Here is a 23,438-nt window from a genome sequence, read left to right as displayed (position 1 = left end):
ATCACTGTGTGTATTATCCCTGTACTGTGATATCACTGTGTGTATTATCTCTGTACTGTGACATCACTGTGTGTATTATCTCTGTACTGTGACATCACTGTGTGTATTATCTCTGTACTGTGACATCACTGTGTGTATTATCTCTGTACTGTGACATCACTGTGTGTATTATCCCTGTACTGTGACATCACTGTGTGTATTATCTCTGTACTGTGACATCACTGTGTGTATTATCTCTGTACTGTGACATCACTGTGTGTATTATCCCTGTACTGTGACATCACTGTGTGTATTATCTCTGTACTGTGACATCACTGTGTGTATTATCTCTGTACCGTGACATCACTGTGTGTATTATCCCTGTACTGTGACATCACTGTGTGTATTATTTGTACTGTGACATCACTGTGTGTATTATCCCTGTACTGTGACATCACTGTGTGTATTATCCCTGTACTGTGACATCACTGTGTGTATTATCCCTGTACTGTGACATCACTGTGTGTATTATCCCTATACTGTGACATCACTGTGTGTATTATCTCTGTACCGTGACATCACTGTGTGTATTATCCCTGTACTGTGACATCACTGTGTGTATTATTTGTACTGTGACATCACTGTGTGTATTATCCCTGTACTGTGACATCACTGTGTGTATTATCCTGTACTGTGACATCACTGTGTACATTATCTCTGTACTGTGACATCACTGTGTGTATTATCTCTGTACTGTGACATCACTGTGTGTATTATCCCTGTACTGTGACATCACTGTGTGTATTATTTTACTGTGACATCACTGTGTGTATTATCTCTGTACTGTGACATCACTGTGTGTATTATCCTGTACTGTGACATCACTGTGTGTATTATCCTGTACTGTGACATCACTGTGTGTATTATCTCTGTACTGTGACATCACTGTGTGTATTATCTCTGTACTGTGACATCACTGTGTGTATTATCCTGTACTGTGACATCACTGTGTGTATTATCCTGTACTGTGACATCACTGTGTGTATTATCTGTACTGTGACATCACTGTGTGTATTATCTCTGTACTGTGACATCACTGTGTGTATTATCCTGTACTGTGACATCACTGTGTGTATTATCCCTGTACCGTGACATCACTGTGTGTATTATCTCTGTACTGTGACATCACTGTGTGTATTATCTCTGTACTGTGACATCACTGTGTGTATTATCCCTGTACTGTGACATCACTGTGTGTATTATCTGTACTGTGACATCACTGTGTGTATTATCTCTGTACTGTGACATCACTGTGTGTATTATGTCTGTACTGTGACATCACTGTGTGTATTATCTCTGTACTGTGACATCACTGTGTGTATTATCCCCGTACTGTGACATCACTGTGTACATTATCTTTGTACTGTGACATCACTGTGTGTATTATCTCTGTACTGTGACATCACTGTGTGTATTATCCCTGTACTGTGACATCACTGTGTGTATTATCTGTACTGTGACATCACTGTGTGTATTATCTGTACTGTGACATCACTGTGTGTATTATCCTGTACTGTGACATCACTGTGTGTATTATCTCTGTACTGTGACATCACTGTGTGTATTATCCCTGTACTGTGACATCACTGTGTGTATTATCTCTGTACTGTGACATCACTGTGTGTATTATCCCTGTACTGTGACATCACTGTGTGTATTATCTGTACTGTGACATCACTGTGTGTATTATCTCTGTACTGTGACATCACTGTGTGTATTATCTCTGTACTGTGACATCACTGTGTGTATTATCTCTGTACTGTGACATCACTGTGTGTATTATCCCTGTACTGTGACATCACTGTGTGTATTATCCCTGTACTGTGACATCACTGTGTGTATTATCTCTGTACTGTGACATCACTGTGTGTATTATCCTGTACTGTGACATCACTGTGTGTATTATCTCTGTACTGTGACATCACTGTGTGTATTATCCCTGTACTGTGACATCACTGTGTGTATTATCTCTGTACTGTGACATCACTGTGTGTATTATCCTGTACTGTGACATCACTGTGTGTATTATCTCTGTACTGTGACATCACTGTGTGTATTATCTCTGTACCGTGACATCACTGTGTGTATTATCCCTGTACTGTGACATCACTGTGTGTATTATCTCTGTACTGTGACATCACTGTGTGTATTATCTCTGTACCGTGACATCACTGTGTGTATTATCCCTGTACTGTGACATCACTGTGTGTATTATTTGTACTGTGACATCACTGTGTGTATTATCCCTGTACTGTGACATCACTGTGTGTATTATCCCTGTACTGTGACATCACTGTGTGTATTATCCCTGTACTGTGACATCACTGTGTGTATTATCCCTATACTGTGACATCACTGTGTGTATTATCTCTGTACCGTGACATCACTGTGTGTATTATCCCTGTACTGTGACATCACTGTGTGTATTATTTGTACTGTGACATCACTGTGTGTATTATCCCTGTACTGTGACATCACTGTGTGTATTATCCTGTACTGTGACATCACTGTGTACATTATCTCTGTACTGTGACATCACTGTGTGTATTATCTCTGTACTGTGACATCACTGTGTGTATTATCCCTGTACTGTGACATCACTGTGTGTATTATTTTACTGTGACATCACTGTGTGTATTATCTCTGTACTGTGACATCACTGTGTGTATTATCCTGTACTGTGACATCACTGTGTGTATTATCCTGTACTGTGACATCACTGTGTGTATTATCTCTGTACTGTGACATCACTGTGTGTATTATCTCTGTACTGTGACATCACTGTGTGTATTATCCTGTACTGTGACATCACTGTGTGTATTATCCTGTACTGTGACATCACTGTGTGTATTATCTGTACTGTGACATCACTGTGTGTATTATCTCTGTACTGTGACATCACTGTGTGTATTATCCTGTACTGTGACATCACTGTGTGTATTATCCCTGTACCGTGACATCACTGTGTGTATTATCTCTGTACTGTGACATCACTGTGTGTATTATCTCTGTACTGTGACATCACTGTGTGTATTATCCCTGTACTGTGACATTACTGTGTGTATTATCTGTACTGTGACATCACTGTGTGTATTATCTCTGTACTGTGACATCACTGTGTGTATTATGTCTGTACTGTGACATCACTGTGTGTATTATCTCTGTACTGTGACATCACTGTGTGTATTATCCCCGTACTGTGACATCACTGTGTACATTATCTTTGTACTGTGACATCACTGTGTGTATTATCTCTGTACTGTGACATCACTGTGTGTATTATCCCTGTACTGTGACATCACTGTGTGTATTATCTGTACTGTGACATCACTGTGTGTATTATCCCTGTACTGTGACATCACTGTGTGTATTATCCTGTACTGTGACATCACTGTGTGTATTATCTCTGTACCGTGACATCACTGTGTGTATTATCCCTGTACTGTGACATCACTGTGTGTATTATTTGTACTGTGACATCACTGTGTGTATTATCCCTGTACTGTGACATCACTGTGTGTATTATCCCTGTACTGTGACATCACTGTGTGTATTATCCCTGTACTGTGACATCACTGTGTGTATTATCCCTATACTGTGACATCACTGTGTGTATTATCTCTGTACCGTGACATCACTGTGTGTATTATCCCTGTACTGTGACATCACTGTGTGTATTATTTGTACTGTGACATCACTGTGTGTATTATCCCTGTACTGTGACATCACTGTGTGTATTATCCTGTACTGTGACATCACTGTGTACATTATCTCTGTACTGTGACATCACTGTGTGTATTATCTCTGTACTGTGACATCACTGTGTGTATTATCCCTGTACTGTGACATCACTGTGTGTATTATTTTACTGTGACATCACTGTGTGTATTATCTCTGTACTGTGACATCACTGTGTGTATTATCCTGTACTGTGACATCACTGTGTGTATTATCCTGTACTGTGACATCACTGTGTGTATTATCTCTGTACTGTGACATCACTGTGTGTATTATCTCTGTACTGTGACATCACTGTGTGTATTATCTCTGTACTGTGACATCACTGTGTGTATTATCCTGTACTGTGACATCACTGTGTGTATTATCTGTACTGTGACATCACTGTGTGTATTATCTCTGTACTGTGACATCACTGTGTGTATTATCCTGTACTGTGACATCACTGTGTGTATTATCCCTGTACCGTGACATCACTGTGTGTATTATCTCTGTACTGTGACATCACTGTGTGTATTATCTCTGTACTGTGACATCACTGTGTGTATTATCCCTGTACTGTGACATCACTGTGTGTATTATCTGTACTGTGACATCACTGTGTGTATTATCTCTGTACTGTGACATCACTGTGTGTATTATGTCTGTACTGTGACATCACTGTGTGTATTATCTCTGTACTGTGACATCACTGTGTGTATTATCCCCGTACTGTGACATCACTGTGTACATTATCTTTGTACTGTGACATCACTGTGTGTATTATCTCTGTACTGTGACATCACTGTGTGTATTATCCCTGTACTGTGACATCACTGTGTGTATTATCTGTACTGTGACATCACTGTGTGTATTATCTGTACTGTGACATCACTGTGTGTATTATCCTGTACTGTGACATCACTGTGTGTATTATCTCTGTACTGTGACATCACTGTGTGTATTATCTCTGTACTGTGACATCACTGTGTGTATTATCCCTGTACTGTGACATCACTGTGTGTATTATCCCTGTACTATGACATCACTGTGTGTATTATCTGTACTGTGACATCACTGTGTGTATTATCCCTGTACTGTGACATCACTGTGTGTATTATCCCTGTACTGTGACATCACTGTGTGTATTATCTCTGTACTGTGACATCACTGTGTGTATTATCTCTGTACTGTGACATCACTGTGTGTATTATCCCTGTACTGTGACATCACTGTGTGTATTATCCCTGTACTGTGACATCACTGTGTGTATTATCTCTGTACTGTGACATCACTGTGTGTATTATGTCTGTACTGTGACATCACTGTGTGTATTATGTCTGTACTGTGACATCACTGTGTGTATTATCTCTGTACTGTGACATCACTGTGTGTATTATGTCTGTACTGTGACATCACTGTGTGTATTATGTCTGTACTGTGACATCACTGTGTGTATTATGTCTGTACTGTGACATCACTGTGTGTATTATCCTATACTGTGACATCACTGTGTATTATCCCTGTACTGTGACATCACTGTGTATATTATGTCTGTACTGTGACATCACTGTGTGTATTATCCCTGTATGTGACATCACTGTGTGTATTATCCCTGTACTGTGACATCACGGTGTGTATTATTCCTGTACTGTGACATCACTGTGTGTATTATCTCTGTACTGTGACATCACTGTGTGTATTATGTCTGTACTGTGACATCACTGTGTGTATTATCCCTGTACTGTGACATCACTGTGTGTATTATGTCTGTACTGTGACATCACTGTGTGTATTATCCCTGTATGTGACATCACTGTGTGTATTATCCCTGTACTGTGATATCACTGTGTGTATTATGTCTGTACTGTGACATCACTGTGTGTATTCTCCCTGTACTGTGACATCACTGTGTGTATTATCTCTGTACTGTGACATCGCTGTGTGTATTATCCCTGTACTGTGACATCACTGTGTGTATTATCTCTGTACTGTGACATCACTGTGTGTATTATCCCTGTACTGTGACATCACTGTTTGCATTATTCCGGTAAAAGGACTATTTGTATCCCTTTGTGTAAAGACCAAAATAATCAGATTCCAAGTTCTGCACTTGCTGCTTAAGGAGGAGATCATTGGAGTAGGGCCCTTTAACAAATGTTGTTGTGCCCAGTGGTTACTTGTTACATCCACGAATGTGTTTTGAATGGTAACAAAGGTTGCCCGATCCTTCTTCACCACATGTGCTGTCACTAGTATAGTAGAATAGGGGCACTCCACTATATATGGCAGGTTTGGATATCTAACAATTAATGTCTATAGGCCCCCTTGTTATAATACTCTACATAGGCTATGGGTGATACAAGTCATGTTCTCTTCCACCAGTCAGTCACTGACGGTCTTGCCTATATGGAGCCTATGGCTTCTTCTGAGGCTTTTCTATTAATGAAGAAGCATGTAACATCCCCACAGCTGATATTGAGCCTCTCTCCCCAGGTCCGCACTGGGATTGCACACTGCCTGAGGCCAGGATACTGACTATTCTGAAAATTGTGGAATGAAACAAATTTTGGCTGGAAGCGACGACCGGCAGATGTAAGTTTGTTGCAGTCAACAGAGTGCAAACTTTACAGTGAGAGTCAATCACTGGGTGTTAAAATGGTTCGCTCCCTACTGTGAATATAGACCTTAAGTGGCTTAACCAGCTGCCACTTCAACAGCTTGACTCCACTAATGAATGTCTAATATTGTCCTGGAACGCAGATATGTTTTCTCTTCATTGTCATAAGAGGGAGATACGAGACTCCAGCTTCTGCCCTTAACACTGGAATTACAAAACTACATTAGTACAGCATGTATTCCAGTGATGAATAGGGTATAGGATTATCTAGGGGATTTAAAGGACCGATAACAGGCATTATAAGATGGCCTTGTTAGGAATTTAAAGGAAATAAAACATACAAAAAATATAAAAAATACTTATCTACAAGAAAAAAAAATAATACACCCCGATTGTAATGTCAGATTGTTGCAAAACTCGGCATGCAGTTATGTCTCAGCCAGATAGGAGAAGGTTTACAGATGTGATCTGATTAGACGCTGGGTCTTGCCACCAGAGGGCGTAAAAGTTCTGCCTTATAAAATGGTATTCAGAGGCTACTTTTGGGTAGTGTACCTCTTGGTGAGAAATCACTGGCCGCTAGACATGACTCTATGATACACTCAAAGACATTTTGCCTTTGCAAATGAGGCCGGTGCATCACTGGATTGAGAGAAATTGGATGGTTGTGTTGATGGATTGCCAGCCAACTAGGCCATTTTGATCTAGCTGTTAGGAGGTGTGGTTATATGAGGGCATGCAGAAATGGTAAATGCTCTGACAGCCCAGACAGACCACCAGTAGAAAGGATAGTTTAATCTGCAGGAGCAGTTTCCACAGTTTCCTTGTCCACCATCCAGTGATGGTGATGGTAGCCCCTTTATTATACACCCTCGTCTCTGGCTCAGACCATTTGCAGGGAGTCTGAAGAAGAAGAACATTTGGTGTTATGGTGCCCATTACCTGTCCTGCAATTGACAGCCAGCCACCGTCTCCCTTGTTTGCAGTGGTGTAGTGAACAAAAAACCTGGACTGCTGTGGACTGGAACTGTATCACCAGGTTCTGCTTGGGATCTGATGATGGGTCGGTTCAAGTATGGAGACCTCAGGATGAGCACTTCAATCCTGCCTTTGCTCTGGTGTGATAATCCAGGGAACCAATGTATATGACAGTCAATCAAAACTAGTACTGATATATGTGACCCTTACAGTTCACAGGTATGTGCAGTGCATCCTGTGACCTTGTGTGTTGTCTTTTATGCCGGGGCGGACAACTGGAATTTTTCAGCAGGATAATGCTCTCCCACACACAGAACAATGGTTTCCCAGGAATGTCTCCACCAGTTTGCAACACTTCCTGAACCTGCCCAGGCACCAGGTTTATTGCCAAAGTCCAATATCCTACCACTTGAAAAATTTAAAAATGGATGTGAAATGTGTATCAAATGCTACGGACAATAAGATTAACTCCCAACTTCTACAGTTTCAAACGCAAACTAAAGACGCATCTTTTCAGACTAGCCTATCACAATTCCTAATGCACAAAATTGTCTGAACACTATATAAGCAATACCGCCCCTGCTACCTCTTGTGTCACCCCCTCTACCTCATAGATTGTAAGCTCTTTTGAGCAGGGCCCTCAGTCCCATTGTGTGAAATGACGTTCTTTGTTATGTATGTCTGTCTGTATCTGAACCCTATAAATTGTACAGTGCTGCGGAATATGTTGGCGCTATATAAATAAAATGTATTATTATTATATTATTACTCAATATAAACCTGGGACCTCTATGATCAGGAGAAGGCTCAAGGACCTTCACAATCACATGAATACTGATCTAGTGTCATCCTTTTGAATTAAACAGTGATTCCATATGCACCCTACCAACCTATTCAAAGTTTACGGGAATGATGGAGACAACCAAGATCTACTTGGCTATCTTTGTCAAGCCCCATATCAAATCAAACAAGCTTTATTGGCACGTCCGATTCACTTGAACACGTGAGTACTTACGGTAGCTATCTCTGTTAGTCCTATAGACTTTAAATGCAGTAGCATCGTACATGCACCCCCTTTGCATCTTCAAATGATGAACACAGGACCCCTGCTCCTGTGAATGGTATGGCTCCCAGTATCAGACACTCATTATCTATCCTGGGTATAGGCGAGAAATGTCTCTGTTGGGAGAACCCTTTTACCTGTGGTGGTGCTGTACATGCGCAGCCATTGCTTTATTTAAATGATGAACACAGGATCCTTTTTCAGTGATTAGTTGGACCACCAGAAATAAGATACTTATTTTCTATCCTGTCTCTGTTGGGAGAATCCCTTTGATTTTCCCTATGGTGGTGCTGCGCATGCGCAGCCATTGCTTCATTTAAATGTTGACTACAGGACTCCTGTTCCAGATATTGGTTGCACTTCCAGCACTAAGACACTTATTTCCTTTACTATGGATAGAAGATAAATGTCTTTCTTGAATCAAACCCTTTTATTTCCCCTGTGGTGGTGCTGCGCATGCGTAGCCATCACTTTATTTAAATGGTGAGCACAGGACCCCTGTTCTGGTAATTGATGGGACCCCCCAGTGATCAGATCCATATATCCTAACCTGTGGATGCGAGGTAAATGCCTTTCTTGGGTCAACCCTTTTCATCTACTCAGAAGGGGAACCGTCTTGGCAAAAAGGGTATTATCTCGTAACAACCCCTTTAAGATCCCACCAATATTGTCTTCTAATATCTCCATAAAGATTTCTTGACTTGTAAAACCACTTTCTGGCTTCTTTCTGCTCTGATGACTGGAATAATACATCATACTCAGGTCTTTTTCCTATAGCCCTCTCCCGCATGGTCCTTCCATCTCACGTGTGGCTAGGCCGAAAATACATTTAAATAAGTGCATAAAACGGCAATGTGAAAAAAGCCATAAAAGGGGATCAAAGGATAACATCCATATGTGAAGGAGCAATTTGAAAAGAAAACAATTTGGTAGAAGCCATTGCCCTCCTTCCCTCCATATCCCCACTGTTTTTACAAAGGCAGCTTGCAGAACGTTACAGGGAGCGACACATGTTTGACTCGGCGCTCCTGGAACCTCAAGAACAGATCAGATTGTTTTTCTTGGCCGCTGGTTTTACTCTGAAGCAACATGTCACAGCACTTATCAGCTATATTTCTTACATTCTTGGAAATGGCTATTGCGTTCTCTTCATCTGGCTTTAATATATCGGACAGGTTTATCAATTTCCATTAAAGTCTACCTGTCCCGCACTGGACGCCATTTATAAAGGGCATCAGATGTCTACTGCAAAATCGACTTTATATGGTTTTGGGTAGGGCAAATATGGAAAAGAGAATGGACATCCACTTACTAATACCCACACCAAATTTTCAATGGGAAGAAATAATTGTGAAGAGGAAGTAGTTCAACATTTATTTGGATTACGCGTTTCGGGGTATTGCAGTGTTTAAAGACACGGATGCTGGTAACTTCTATGTCTTGACATAGACATATACTGTACATAGAGGTAACCAGCATCCATGTCTATCACGTGTTAGCCTACATACAACCCCTATAGAGATCTAACGAAGGGGTGTGGGTTTACCTTTAAACACCGCAATACCCCGAAACATGTAATCTAAATATACATTGAACTACTTCCGCTCCGCAGTTATTTCTTCCCATTGAAGATTTGGTCATTTGGTTGGGAGGAGTGCAATCCCTGGTTCTGGTTACCTGGAGGTCTAGTCTCCATCCATGTACGATAGTTATTAAAATTTTCTGTCTTTCTGCAGGCACCACTAGAGGGAGCTGAGTAGTTTACTGCATACAATTTTATTACAGAGTTCAGTGTATTCACAGTAGGCAGTAATATCTTTAGCTCCCTCTAGTGGTGCCAGGAGGTGTTTTTTTTTTTTTTTTCCATGTAACTTTATGTCTATGTAGGATATTTGAAGCTCTGTATCAGAAAGGACAATCTCCAACCCCTATGAAAAAATATTAAGACTATCAGAATGTGATTTAGACCAAATTTTCTGTTTTGGAGCAGTATTTACCACTAGGTACTGTAGGTCCATAGCCTAGGGTGGTGTTTTGCTTGCTAAAATTAGAGTAAAAATTTTGTAACCCCTCTTCCCTGCCTTTTGTAGACCCTGAGCCTTCCAGGGGCAGCAACAACTCCCCTGGCTCCCACCAGACTTACTAGTAGGACCAGCATCTAGGTAAATGGTGAGTGTTTCATAGACTAGACAGGAAAGAGGAAGGAGAATATGCAATACCCTTTTGGGAAGCCACCACCACCTTTACTGTCTCCATCTAGGACATCTTTGCACACCTGTAAGATGCCATCACCTAAGCCAGTCCTGGTCTACCTTGTCTGGTTCTGTATCCTTCCCCTGACCTGAAGTCCTTCCTGTTACGAACCCCCTAGTTACGAGAGAACATAGAATCCGTTCATGTGATCACCATCAACAGGAAGGTACCTGAAGTCGTGTGCCCTCTCCTTGACTTTCCTGCTTTATTCCTTAATACTTTAGCTCTTAAATTTTGTTGTAAAAATATTTATTTTTAAGTAAACACAAGCAATTATTTTGGTATGTTCTCTGGGCTCAGGGCCCCTCCGGTTTCCTTTGCCTTCCTGTACGGGTTTTTTTTCTTTTTTGCTATTGACATTCTCTTACTTCTTTCCAAAATATGCATCTGTGCTGTGTGATCCTTGGGTGTGAACTTGACTGGTGCTGGACTGTACCCAATGCCAACATCTCACACAGAGATCCTGGTGCTCACTTCATCCATTCCTGTCCCTACTTATTCTCTATCCAGGACCTCATAGGAGCACGAGGGATCTCTTTCACAAGTTATTTCTGACTATTCAGTGGAAAACCAGATTTTAAAGGGCCCCTGATAGTCGGGCTGCAATGGCAAAGTCATTGTAATTCTCTATAACGTATAACGTACCGGCAAACATTGTTTATTTAAAGGGAATTTCTGGTTTAGAATGAATTAAATGAATGTATAAATATCATACCAGGGATCCCGAGTCTGCAGGGTCAGTCAAGTCCATGAATCACATGGTCAGTCCATTCATTTAATCAATAACTGTGTAATTCTTCATTTCTCCTGCGGGGGTGCTGCAGGGAAATTAAACACGTGTCTACAGTAGGTTTGGTAGGCGTAATTTTCTCTTTTAGGCTAAGGTCCCATATAGCGGGCTGCAACAAAAAAGCGCTGCAGGAAAAATTCTGGTGTCGGACTTTCTGCTTCCTTATACCTTCTGCCGTATCTGTAGACATAATTGACATGCTGTGATTTCCAAAATTAATGTGTCCGCTGTGTATATTTTTCAACACTTTGCAGGGATTGTAAATTGCTGCAGTTTTTACTGCGGCGTTTCCACTGTTACCAAGCGCCAAATGCAGCCTCGACCCTAAAGGCGTTCTCTAGGATTTGGAACAAACTCATGGCTGGCCAGGGTGTGTGTAAAACAAAAATAAATACCTATCCCCCATTATCCAGTCCCTGTCTCCTTTCTTCATGTGCCAGGGCTCACCGCATTGGAAGCTGAGCGGTGTACATGCCTGCTGCAACTATGACCACTGTGGCCTCAGCAGTCTCTGGAGAGAGACTGGTGACATCACTCACATATGTCACCAGTTCCTTACCTGTACTGCACTGTAGCCTTGCAGCGCTGGAGCCCTGGGTTCAAATCTGCAGCAACATCTACAAGGATTTTGTCTGTTCTTGTGTTTGCATGGGTCTCCTCCCAGACTCCATAGACATACTGATACGGAATGTAGATTGTGAGCCCTATATTGGACAATGACTGACAATATCTGTAAAGTGCTGCGTAATATGATGGTGCTATATAAATAAGGCAGATCCAGATTGCAGAATTTCACATTTAGTCTATCAATTATTGCCTTTGAATATTTAATGGTTGACTAATGCTCGTTCCCAGACAGTTATTCCTCCTGACCCCCATATATACAGTCCTATGAAAAAGTTTGGGCACCCCTATTAATCTTAATCATTTTTAGTTCTAAATATCTTGGTGTTTGCAGCAGCCATTTCAGTTTGATATATCTAATAACTGATGGACACAGTAATATTTCAGGATTGAAATGAGGTTTATTGTACTAACAGAAAATGCGCAATATGCATTAAACCAAAATTTGACCGGTGCAAAAATATGGGCACCTCAACAGAAAAGTGACATTAATATTTAGTAGATCCTCCTTTTGCAAAGATAACAGCCTCTAGTCGCTTCCTGTAGCTTTTAATCAGTTCCTGGATCCTGGATGAAGGTATTTTGGACCATTTCTTTCTACAAAACAATTCAAGTTCAGTTAAGTTTGATGGTCGCCGAACATGGACAGCCCGCTCTCAAATGATCTGAAAACAAAGATTGTTCAACATAGTTGTTCAGGGGAAGGATACAAAACGTTGTCTCAGAGATTTAACCTGTCAGTTTCCACTGTGAGGAACATAGTAAGGAAATGGAAGAGCACAGGGACAGTTCTTGTTAAGCCCAGAAGTGGCAGGCCAAGAAAAATATCAGAAAGGCAGAGAAGAAGAATGGTGAGAACAGTCAAGGACAATCCACAGACCACCTCCAAAGAGCTGCAGCATCATCTTGCTGCAGATGGTGTCACTGTGCATCGGTCAACTATACAGCGCACTTTGCACAAATAGAAGCTGTATGGGAGAGTGATGAGAAAGAAGCCGTTTCTGCACGTACGCCACAAATAGAGTTGCCTGAGGTATGAAAAAGCACATTTGGACAAGGCAGCTTCATTTTGGAAACAAAAATTGAGTTGTTTGGTTATAAAAAAAAGGCGTTATGCATGGCGTCCAAAAAGAAACAGCATTCCAAGAAAAACACATGCTACCCACTGTAAAATTTGGTGGAGGTTCCATCATGCTTTGGGGCTGTGTGGCCAATGCCGGCATCGTGAATCTTGTTAAAGTTGAGGGTCGCATGGATTCCACTCAGTATCAGCAGATTCTTGAGAATAATGTTCAAGAATCAGTGACGAAGTTGAAGTTACGCCGGGGATGGATATTTCAGCAAGACAATGATCCAAAACACCGCTCCAAATCCTCAGGCATTCATGCAGAGGAACAATTACAATGTTCTGGAATGGCCATCCCAGTCCCCAGACCTGAATATCATTGAACATCTGTGGGATGATTTGAAGCGGGCTGTCCATGCTCGGCGACCATCTAACTTAACTGAACTTGAATTGTTTGTCCAAAATACCTTTATCCAGGATCCAGGAACTGATTAAAAGCTACAGGAAGCGACTAGAGGCTGTTATCTTTGCAAAAGGAGGATCTACTAAATATTAATGTCACTTTTCTGTTGAGGTGCCCATACTTTTGCACCGGTCAAATTTTGGTTTAATGCATATTGCACATTTTCTGTTAGTACAATAAACCTCATTTCAATCCTGAAATATTACTGTGTCCATCAGTTATTAGATATATCAAACTGAAATGGCTGTTGCAAATACCAAAATATTTAGAACTAAAAATGATTAAGATTAATAGGGGTGCCCAAACTTTTTCATAGGACTGTATGCATACTTGGTTTGGCGGAGTGTGCCTGTGTTTTCAATGGGAAGAGGAGATTAGGCGCTGCCAGACACCTCTAGTGGCAACAAAGGATTGGCCTGATTCCCAATCCTTCCTTCCCCCAACATCATCTGTTGGGAGAGAGTCAGGAGACCTCTATATACATAAGCCAGTTAGCCAGCACCACCAGCATGGCATATCATATTCATGGAAAAGGGCATTACCCTTACCTTCCAGTAGCTTGTAGGTCTCCTTTTCTCTATCTACAGGTTAAAATTCTGCTGCTCGGATCCAGGGCCGGGACCCCCTGAAACATAGGGCCTGGTACAAGTACACCGTTTGTCCTATGGTTAAAGCGGCCCTGCATGCAAGACCACAGTTGGAGGGAGGTTGAACTTTACCCCATGTGATGGACCACAGTTGGAAGGAGGTTGAGCTTTACCCCATGTGATGGACCACAGTTGGAGGGAGGTTGAGCTTTACCCCATGTGATGGACCACAGTTGGAGGGAAGTTGAGCTTTACCCCATGTGATGGGCCACAGTTGGAGGGAGGTTGAGCTTTACCCCATGTGATGGACCACAGTTGGAGGAAGGTTGAGCTTTACCTCATGTGATGGACCACAGTTGGAGGGAGGTTGAGCTTTACCCCATGTGATGGGCCACAGTTGGAGGGAGGTTGAGCTTTACCCCATGTGATGGACCACAGTTGGAGGGAGGTTGAGCTTTACCCCATGTGATGGGCCACAGTTGGAGGGAGGTTGAGCTTTACCCCATGTGATGGACCACAGTTGGAGGAAGGTTGAGCTTTACCCCATGTGATGGACCACAGTTGGAGGGAGGTTGAGCTTTACCCCATGTGATGGGCCACAGTTGGAGGGAGGTTGAGCTTTACCCCATGTGATGGGCCACAGCTGGAGGGAGGTTTAGCTTTACCCATGTGATGGGCCACATTTGGAGGGAGGTTGAGCTTTACCCCATGTGCTGGGCCACAGTTGGAGGGAGGTTGAGCTTTACCCCATGTGCTGGGCCACAGTTAGAGGGAGGTTGAGCTTTACCCCATGTGATGGGCCACAGTTGGAGGGAGGTTGAACTTTACCCCATGTGCTGGGCCACAGTTGGAGGGAGGTTGAGCTTTACCCCATGTGCTGGGCCACAGTTGGAGGGAGGTTGAGCTTTACCCATGTGATGGGCCACAGTTGGAGGGAGGTTGAGCTTTACCCATGTGATGGGCCACAGTTGGAGGGAGGTTGAACTTTACCCCATGTGCTGGGACAAAAACCCCTCTGCCCTGGCAAGAGCAGCGAAGTGACTCCTGCCCCTAGTGAAGGAGAGCCTAGCCTTACAGGTCAACTTTCCCGAATTGTGACATAACACCAACTCACTTCTTCCAGTTCGTTGTGTCCACTTGGTTCCCATCCAAGCTCTTTCCATACTGTTTCCATACATACAGATGCGCAATAAGTTACGCAACATTTTTATTTATCTATGGTCAAAACACGGCAATGATTTCCAGGCCTGAGTCAACGGGGCGGCTGTTTTTTTTTTTTTTTGCTAAATGACTGCAGTGATTTAATACGGTATATTTCTGATTTACAAGCGCCCAGTATGTAACAAAACCTCAGATTCCCTAAAAAATGTTTTTTTTTTCTTCCTTAAGTTCCACTAAATGGGCTCAGAATTGATCTTGTACAGTTGTTATTCCTGGCAATGGCTCCGCTTGAGTTCTGGCCATTTAGGTGCAAATGATTTTATGCAGTTCCTATCTAGGGGGTTGTTGGATGTGAATCAGCTGATCCTCTGGAGAACGGCCAGATATAGCAAAGTATTGATTTAACACGGCTTGGGGTATTTCCTAGGGATAAGAAGACAGAATATAGACTGACATGTAGGGATCAGGGTCTTGCAGGTAATTTTCATTCTCTTTAGACATTTTTGGAGATTATTATATCTGCTAATAATCTCCAAAAATCTAAAGTGAATAAATTTACCCACAATAAGAATATATTTTATAATCTATCTATCTATCTATCTATCTATCTATCTGGAGGCATACTAATATGGTTCAAGGAGGAGCTTAAAGAACACGTGAAAGCCATCAAACGCGGTGACAACCACATGTGGATAAAAATAAGCAACTCCATCCTCAACGGCCAACACGACATCTATCTCTGTGCAGTATACATCCCCCCATCTGAGCCCACGTACCACAACCCAGACATCTATGAGGTCCTACAAAGGGAATCTGCACAGTTCCAGTCCCAAGACAGAGTGCTGATCTGCGGCGACCTAAACGCCAGGACTGGAACAGAGAAAGATTTCCTGTCCTCTGATGGAAACCTGCACATCCCGGTAGGCGAGGTCCACCACCTGGAGTCTGCACAGAGAAGAAGAAATAGCTATGACATAGTCATCAACAAGAGCGGGAGACAGCTGCTGAACCTGTGCCGGAGTCTGGGACTGTACATAATGAACGGGCGTACCAGAGGGGACACTCAGGGACGCTTTTTCTCTAAACTCCCATGTGGGCAACAGCGTGGTGGACTATGTCATCACAGACGCAGACCGGTCAGACATAGATGCTCTCATAGTCACCCCTGAGACACACCTGTCAGACCACAATCAGATCCTGCTGTACATGAGATCCACTGACAAGCCACTCACACAGCAGCCCCACCAGATTGGTCTCTACAACCTGCCACCATTCTTCAAATGGGCCAGTCACCGGGCCACCGAATACACCAATGCGGCTAACCGACCCGAAATCAAGGAACTGCTCACAAACTTCTATATGAGTTCCTACCAGCCAGACCAACAAGGGGTCACCCGAGCAGTGAAGGACTTCAGTAACATCCTGTACACCACGGCAGAACTAGCAGGCCTGAAACAGACAAAGCCCAAGAGACCGACTAACAAACAGTCTCACAAATGGTTTGACAGTGACTGCAAGGCTCTACGCCGTTCTCTAAGGGCAGCCTCCAACCAGAAACACAGAGACCCCAACAACAGAGAGTCGAGGGAAGCCTACAACAATCTATGCAAGCAATACAAGGGCACCCTCAGAGAGAAGAAACAGAGGTACCTCTCCCACAAAATAGAGCAACTAGAGGACTCCCTCCAGGACAGCTCATACTGGGAGACCTGGCACCACATGGGCACAAAGCCCAAGAAAAACTCTCTCCACATCCAAAATGGCAATATCTGGCTCAACTACTTCAGAGGTCTCTACAAAAACATCCCAGAAGAAGAACTAACTCCAGAACAACAACAGATAATCACCAAACTGAGGGACATGGAGAAAGTCATCAAAGACTTCCAGAACCCTCTGGACTTGCCAATCACCATAAAAGATATACAGGAAAGAATTGCCGTGCTGAAAGGCAAAAAGGCCAGTGGCCCTGACGGCATCCTACCCGAGATGATCAAATACAGCCCTCCAGCAATACACGCGGCACTGGCAAAGCTATTCACCCTCGTGCTCAATGCTGGACACTTCCCCGAAGACTGGAACAGAGGCCTCATAACCCCCATCTACAAGAATGGGGACCAATATGACCCCAACAACTACAGAGGGATCTGCGCCAGCAGCACGCTGGGGAAACTGTTCAACAGCATCATCAATAACAGAATCCTCACCTTCCTCACACAACACGGGGTCCTCAGCAAGAGCCAAGCAGGGTTCATGCCAAACCACCGCACCAGAGACCATATCTACACCCTGCACAGCCTCATCAAGACGCACGTCCACAACACCAGAAGAGGCAAGATATTCGCCTGCTTCGTAGACTTTAAGAAGGCGTTTGATTCAGTATGGCACCCAGGCCTACTTCTAAAACTCCTAGAGAGTGGAATAGGAGGAAGAACGTACGACGTCATCAAGAGCTCCTACACCGGAAACCAGTGCAGTGTGAAGGTGAATGGGAAAAGGACAGCATACTTCCAACAGGCCCGAGGGGTCAGACAAGGCTGTAGCCTGAGCCCAACGCTCTTCAACATCTATATCAATGAACTGGCTACAGCCCTGGAGGCCTCACCAACCCCAGGCCTCACCCTGAACGACCGGGAGGTGAAGTTCCTGCTATACGCCGACGACCTCCTGCTCCTGGCCCCCACCGAGAAAGACCTCCAAGAAAGCCTGTCAGTGCTGGAAAAATTCAGCACCACATGGGCCCTACCCATCAACCAGAAGAAGACCAAAGTCATGGTATTTCAGAAGAAGGGCCACAATAAAGCCTCCACCACCCCACAATTCACACTGAACGGCTCCACACTGGAGAAAACCAACAGCTACACCTACCTGGGGCTGGAGCTCAGCCAATCAGGAAGCTTCAAAGCAGCAATAGAAACCCTGAAAGCAAAAGCCTGCAGAACCTTCTACGCCATCAGAAGACAACTGTACCACCTCAAACCACCGGTGAGGGTCTGGATGAAGGTATTTGACGCTGTCATCTCCCCGATCCTTCTCTATGGCAGTGAGGTTTGGGGCCCAGCCACCTACCCAGACCAGTCAAAGTGGGATTCCAGCCCAACAGAGAACTTCCACCTGGAGTTCTGCAAATACCTGCTCCATGTCCATCGCAACACCACCAACATGGCCTGCAGGGCAGAGCTAGGCAGACTCCCCCTATGGCTCACCATACAGAAGAGGGCGCTAGCTTTCCAGGCACACATCCAGGGGAGCAAGCCCGACTCCTACCACCACCAAGCATGGCTAAGCCACCTGAGCAAACCAGACACTCACCAACCAAACAACAGCCAACCACCAAACCAAAAACACCAACAGATGATAACCAAGGCCGAAATAAAGGCGACCACAGAGGCAAACAGAGAGCGGTACATTGAAGAATGGAGAAACGAAATAACTCCAAGAAACTCACCGTGTACCAATCCCTACAAAGGGACTACACCATGGCCACCTACCTGGAGAGAAAACGCCACCCCAAGCACAGACAGACCCTGAGCCGGTACAGACTGAGCGCCCACAACCTAGAGATAGAGACGGGGCGATACAGACAGACGTACAAGCCACGGGAGAAGAGACTGTGCCAGCACTGTGACCAGGGGGTCCTAGAAGACGAGACCCACTTCCTGCTACACTGCACCAAATACTCAGCTGTGAGGGCCGTCTACTACCAAAGACTCTCTGCCCACATCCCAGACTTCATATCTGCAGACGAGAAGAGGAAACTCTACATCCTACTGGGAGAAGAAGAGGCCACTGTGGAGATCGCTGCCCAATACGTGTCCAGCTATCACCAAATAAGAGGAAGATGAGACTCCACGGACTGTTATATTTATCCCAATACACCCGCCCCACCCCCACCCCACCCACCCCCACCTCCCCATATAGCAGTCACCAACGAAGAGGAAGATGAAACTCCATGGACTGTTATACCCCAAACCACCCACCCCACCCCCACCACTCACCCACCCGAGTCCAACTCCCCCTCCCCACTTTACTAGCTTTGGCAATGCCAAATATGTATTCGGACGTGCCAATAAAGCTTTTTTGATTTGATCTATCTATCTATCTATCTATCTATCTATCTATCTATCTATATCCTATACTTTTTATGACAGCTACAATGAGCTGCAGGCTCCCCTACAGAATCCCTCTTTGACTATATGTTGCCATACTGCTACTTTTGCCATGTAAGGGTGCATTCACACTGAGTAAACGCTAGCTTATTCTGAACGTAAAACACGTTCAGAATAAGCGGCGTCTAAAGCAGCTCCATTCATCTCTATGGGAGCGGGGATACGAGCGCTCCCCATAGAAATGAATGGGCTGCTTCTTTCACTCCGAGCAGTCCCATTGAAGTGAATGGGATGTGCTCTTGTGTACGGCTCGGCATGAGCAGAGCTTGCCGTACACGCCGGCACTCCCCATTCACTTCAATGGGACTGCTCGCAGTGAAAGAAGCAGCCCATTCATTTCTATGGGGAGCGCTCGTATGCCGGCTCCCATAGAAATGAATGGAGCTGCTTTATACGCCACTTATTCTGAACGTGTTTTACGTTCAGAATAAGCTGCCGTAAACGTAGTGTGAATGCACCCTAAGGGATCATTTTCTCCTTTCTGGCTGTGGAAGGCTGTGTATCATATATATTCTAACGCAAGTGCACCAGAGGGCAGGGGCAATAAATGTATGAGCCCTAGTTTGTTGAGAGTGACCTGTTTTCCCCTGGTTTACGGGACCACTATAGTGATGCCACTGCTTCCCAAAATGAAGTGTAGATCCCTGTATAGATATTAAAGGGTATATTCCAGGGAGGCTACTTATGCTATACCCTTAAACGGATCCTATTATTAGAATCCCTTTTTTTCTAACACGTAGGAATAGCCTTAAGAAAGGCTATTCTTCTCCTACCTTTAGATGTCTTCTCCGCGCCACCGTTCGGTAGATATTCTGTTTTCCGTCTTTATGCAAATGAGTAGTCTCGCAACATTGGGGGCATCCCCAGTGCTGCGAGGGAACTCTCCAGCGCCGCCTCCATCTTCTTCAGGAACCGGCCTCTATGTATCGTCTTCCGGCCAGGCTTTCAATCCTCTACGCATGCGCAATCATCACTGCCAGCGAGCAGAGCCGACTGCACCTGCGCGCGGCCATTTTTTGTGGCCGGTGATGCGAGCTGTTGTAGTAAGCGGCCACAAAAAATGGCCACACACGGGTGCAGTAGAAGATTGAAAGCCAAGCCGGAAGACGCCGCCTAAAGGCCAGTTCCTGAAGAAGATGGAGGCGGTGCTGGAGAGTTCTCTCACAGTACTGGGGACGCCTCCAGTGCTGCAAGAGAACTCATTTGCATACAGATGGAAAGCGGAGTATCTACCGAACGGTGACACAGAGAAGACATCTAAAGGTAGGTGAAGACTAGCCTTTCTTAAGGCTATTCCTACGTGTTAGTCAGAACAAAGGGATTCTAATGATAGGATCCCTTTAAGAGTGGCTCAAAGTCAAACCAGTGGGTCCACAACCCGCTGACTGTTACATTTGGCATAAGGGATAGAAATGTTTCTGACATGTCGTATGAATTTGATTTGAATAGTGTACTAGATACAAGGCCATAAATACCAAAAAGATCGTCCATGCAACTTCTTTGGGGGGATTGGAGTTAGAGGACCTAACCCCTACTAGTCCCATTGCCTTTGCTATTGGTTGGCAAGGACCTGTGGCACATTTCCCTGTCCAGGTCAATTGCTAAATTTTTAGTTGATTTTATATGCCGTATATGGTTTACTTAGATTTAGTATTTGTTAAAGGGAGTCTACCAGCAAGAAATTCTGGGGGTTAGGGGTGTGCAATCTTTGCTTTTGAGTTTCAGTGACGTATTTATTACATGCCCCGAAAGCCTTCATGGAGGCCATGTAGATCCACCCAAGTAGATCCACCCTGGGCTTTGGAAAACATAGAGTGAATGCACTGCGCATGCGTGTGACATCAGTCTACACCCAGAAGTGCCTTGCTATGAAATACAGGGCACAGGCTTCATCTTTAGCTTGGTGGCCTCTGCATGGGCAATAGGGATCAGTGAAGACAAAAATGAAGATTATACGCGAACAGACAGAAGAAACACAGCTTAGGAAAGTTCATGTACAGCCCAATAAGGTTCTGTGTAGGGTAACATGCTATTTCTTGCTGACAGACTCCCTTTAAATAAGAGTACTAGTAATAACACCGCATACAACTAATATGTATATCTCTAATATCAGATTGTTAGATGCGTCATACAACAGTATTTCCATGGACATCATGTTCGACATATGTGTACATTTGATCGTGCTCCATTTTTTTTTTTTTTTGCCTGACCTTTTTTTTTTTTTTTAACAAAAAAATCCTATGTCATTTACCAGTTTTATTAATGCCATTTCCGTGAAACAAGGCTGTCCGCGGCCAATTTGGAAAGGAATAAGTAGATGGCATCTCTCCATGCATGTTGTCATTTGTTTGTGCACATTTTGAATAATTTGTCTCTGACAGAAAAGTAACCGGTTCAAAGTCTCCGAAGATTTTTATTATTGGTTCACCTTGGTTCACGAGGTAAACTTGTACACTTTTCCAGCAGGCAATCCGAAATGTATCCGGCAACAGATTGGTTGTTAGTTATTATACGGGTAATGTGCCAGGCCGAATTTTTTTGGCTTTTTAGTTTGGTGTACAAATCTTTATGTATCTATACATCGTACATTCCAAGGTGAGCCCAACAGAATCGATCAGGAATGAAGAGGTACTTGCCCAATTTGGCATCTCTGCCCCTTCGCTTTAACAATTGGTGGTAGTTTCAGCAACCGAACTCCCACCAACTTCTGACAAGTTGTTACGATATGTTCACATCTGTGTTTGGGGGGAAATCCTGGTTGAAAAAGTCCTGCAAGCCCAACTTTTCCATCTGGTGGTGTCTATAACAAAAAAATCAAAAAATTAAAGTCAATGGGATCCATTGTTGTCTGCGAAGGACCAGAAGAATGGAGATCCCGATGCAGATGTGAAATAAGCCTGAGAAGTTTTTTAATCTGTTAAGACTTGTCTGCATCAGCTTCCTTTTGGCAAGATCTGAGTAGTGTTGTTCTGCAACGTTCTAATACATACCTCCCAACTGTCCCGATTTCCACGGGACATTTACGATTTCGGTGTCCTGCCCCGCGGTCCCGGTCGGCGGGAGGTATGTCCCGATTATGGACGCCGATGAGCTGAATACATAGGCATTTAAAGCAGGAGCTGTCACAACTCAGCTCCTGCTTTAACGCTGCGCTCCAGCATTTGTAGCCACGATGTGATGACGTCACATCACGCCTACAACAATGCGTATGAGTGACAGAGCAGCGGGAGAACGTTGGAAGGTGAGTGTAAGTGGGTTTTTTTTGTGTTAAACATTAAGGTGGAACATAATGTAGGGGGCCCATGAAACTGGGGGCAGATGAAGGGGGGGGAACAGCATGACACTGGGGCAGAAGAAGGGGGGGAGAATGGCATGACACTGGGGCAGATGAAGGGGGAGAACGGCATGACAATGGGGAAGATGAAGGGGGGGAGAACGGCATGACACTGGGGCAGATGAAGGGGGGAGAACGGCATGACACTGGGGCAGATGAAGGGGGGAGAACGGCATGACACTGGGGCAGATGAAGAGGGGGAAAAATGGCATGATACTGGCAGAGACGGGGAGACATGAAACTGGGGGCAGATGAAGGGGGAGAATGGCATGAAATGGCAGAGATGGGGGGACACGAAAATGGGGAAAGAGATGGAGGGGGGACGTGAAACTGGGGACAGAGATGGAGAGGGGACATGAAACTGGGAACAGAGATGGAGGGGGGACATGAAACTACGGGCAGATGAAGGGTGTATATGAAACTGGAGAGAGATGGAGGGGGACATGTAATTATGGGTGACTGTAGGAGGATTATACTGTGTGGGAGCACATGAAAACTGAATGAGAATGGGAGGAGTCAATATAAAAGTGGGTGGAGCCATATTTGCCGGAGCACGCTGCGCGCGCCGCACATTTTG

The sequence above is a fragment of the Leptodactylus fuscus genome, chromosome 3, assembly GCF_031893055.1.
Source record: "Leptodactylus fuscus isolate aLepFus1 chromosome 3, aLepFus1.hap2, whole genome shotgun sequence".
Lineage (NCBI taxonomy): Eukaryota > Metazoa > Chordata > Amphibia > Anura > Leptodactylidae > Leptodactylus > Leptodactylus fuscus.
This window is presented reverse-complemented; position numbering follows the sequence as displayed.